Raw genomic sequence first — 3,110 nt, forward strand, 5'->3', positions numbered from 1 at the left:
CCCCAGGCGCCCGCGGCAGACGCGGCCAACAGCCCCAGCGCGAGGTCCCCTCCGCACCGGCTCGAATCCGCCGCGGCATCAAGGGCCACCTCGGAAGGGGCTCGACACCAACCTCGAGTCCCGGGGACCGCGGCTAGTCCCACGGCTCTCGGGCAGGTCACCCTATAAACCAACGCGCAAGCTCCATTCCTGCATCAGTAACGCTTTTGAGGTGGGAAATAAATACGTGTCGCTTAAACGCAATAACACCCAAATTGGAAAGATGAAGGCTGCCTGCCCCGGAGACCCGACCACGACTGAAAAAAGGTGATGGAGAAAAATTAACTAAAGCGCTAACATCTTGCGCTGCACGTGGAAACGTTCGGTGGTGACCAAGGGGACGGCTGACCCTTCCTGGCTCGCAGCCCTCGTTCATCAGAGAGGAAAAACCCCGAGCGCGCAAAGGCTGTTCAGCTGCTGGGATTATTTTGTGCTTGGTGGGATGCAGCACAACTCTCATTTTTAATAAAATGTCATGGTTTAGGAGGGAGTGTTTTTTATAGGAGCGAGCGATAATTACGCTGCAATTAACTGTGCTGCACCACCCCCAGGACTTGACTGCCGAAAGCCGCCATCCAAAAACACCGGAGCAGGCAGTCCCAGATAAATTCAAAGGCACGATCGTATCTGGCGTTCAGGTTTTGTGCCATCGATCAATGATCGGTACAGTTCTGATATCAAAATGAAGAGATCTGGTGCAGGAACTCCTTTGTTTTTCGAGAATCCCACTATAACCCAAATCTCGCAGTTTTGCCCCCCGTTGCGCGCCGTGGCAAACGCGAGCAGGGAACGCGTTTCTTGGAACGGGGAGACAGCGCCAGCTTCTCCTTGGGTTTCTCACCGACCGGGGGAGATCGATTTGTGTCGGAGCACGGAGGCGCCGCTGGCCCGGCGTGAGGTCAGAGGGGACGGGGTGACATCACAGCCTCCCTGGTGAAGCGAGCGCCCGTCCAACACCCATCCCTCGGCCCGGGGGGGTCGGACTGCCTGCAGCGGGGAGGAGAGGCACACAGGCTTTAGGAAGGAGCAAACTCAATCGGGCTCAAAGGGCGAGCTGGATCAAACCAACCCCCCCCAGCTCCCACAAAACATCAGTAAAACATAACTTATTTCAGCACAACAGATCTGCTGCACGTCAATATCGTATTTGTAAGGTTTGAGAGAAAAATCTCCCCAAATCCCCCACGCACGGGTGCTATTCCCTTTGCTACTGAAACTCCTGTCTCCTTCACTCCCTGCTCAGAGGCTTGGAAAGCTTGTTTCCTAAAAACCGGTGATTTGATTTAGCACAAGGCAGAAAAAAACATCAAAGGAGGGCTATAATCCACACGCTTCTTGCTAAAAATCTTTCCTGATATCTGAGCTTGCCACTTACGATAAAACAATGTTAATTCTTTAAAAAGAAAAGAAAACTTCCATCCTGACGTAAAAGCAGCAACAGCTTGTCACTTTAAAGGAAACTTCTAACCTTGCAAAACGACTGTGATTAATCAACTTGTCCATATTGTCTAAATAGTCCATAGAACGGGAATTAAAAATAATAATTCAGAAATTATAAAATTACACACGATAACATAACTGGAAAGCTCTTTTCCATTTCTCTTTTGTTTATTGTTCAAACTTGTCAAACCACTTTCTTTTGTTAAAACAGATTCTTTTGTAATGAAAAGGCAGAGTCCCTTTCAGCAGATGGACTTTCAGAATGAAAAATGTTCTAATTATTACACTTTTCATTAAAGCAATTATCCTCCCAAATTGTTTTTGTGTTTATCTCTGCCAATCAGCAGTAAAGCCATGGAACAATCTGTTGTCACCATATTTTTCTCCTCCAGGTACATTTGTTCAGATTTTTGCTACAGCAGCTCCAGCTGAGATAAGAACAATCTACTGCCTCAGTTGTCTTTGATGTGCCTATAACAAATCCATATATTAAAAGACATTTGTTGAGCTAAATTCCACTCATGCACTAGCCTAGAGCCGAAATTGCCAAGGGAAAATATTCCAGAATTATCTCCTTTAACACTCGCTGTAAGTTCACCTTTTTCACTGCAGATGACGATACAAAATTCAGCATGTCTTCTCTTGGACTACCGCATATTTAGCACAAAGTAAAGATACACAACGCTGTGAAAACCGTCTTCGGTGTGGCAGGCATAAGAAACCCCAAATGCTCATGAAGAAAAAATCACCCTCCGCTCTCAGTCCCCCTGTTCTTTCAGACAAAGGCTCTGGAAATAGGACAGACACTTACCTTCAAACTCACCCAAAGAAAACTACTTTCCAAAAGTTTGCAAGCAAAAAAAAAAAAAAGTCTCAGGGAAAGATAGCGAAAGACAAGCAGGGTCTACCAGGGAAATTGCTTTCAAACGCGTTTATTCAGAGCTCCTTCCCCCGCTGCCTTTTTCTTTTATTTTTTTTTTTTTCATGTGCCATTTCCAGTACCTTTACAACGCACTTATTAACGTAACGGTGACAATCGTGACAAGGGATCCACACCAGGGTACGGCTACCCAGCCGGCCGCTGCCCCGAGGGTTGTCCAACAGGACAAAGGCTGCGAATTAAAGCAGCTTCGATAAAACACCAACTTTAGCGCTCGAGTTGAAATGAAAAATTGTGTAGTGCGTATTTTGTAAAGGGAGAGCTGGTTAGAAGGTCTCTCGCCCCCCCCCCCCCCCCCCCCCCCGACACCCCCTCGCGGGGGCCCGCCGCGCGGGGGGGGGGCAGGGGAGGGACGCGGGGGGAAGCGGGCAGCTTGCCTTGCGCGCTGGAGCTGCCTTCGCACACATCTGCGCTGAAATTCGGTTCTCACCAAATACCCCCTCTCCTTTAAACCTTAAAAGACCAGCTCTGCATTATTCTCTATCGAGATAACGCCTTCTCTCCTGCCAGCATCCCCGGTATTTAATTCTCACGCGCACAGAAAAGCACTTTGCTGATAGAGACGCAGGTACTGCACGATTCCCTATAAAGGGAAATATTTGCGTTTAGCTGGAGATAACCCTGGAAAGCTCCCGGTGCTTATTTGTTTGCTTTTCTTTGTTTTGTTTCCATGACAAGAGTTGGTCAACCC

Source organism: Pygoscelis adeliae, unplaced genomic scaffold (assembly GCF_000699105.1).
Source record: "Pygoscelis adeliae isolate BGI_AS28 unplaced genomic scaffold, ASM69910v1 Scaffold533, whole genome shotgun sequence".
NCBI classification, from domain to species: domain Eukaryota; kingdom Metazoa; phylum Chordata; class Aves; order Sphenisciformes; family Spheniscidae; genus Pygoscelis; species Pygoscelis adeliae.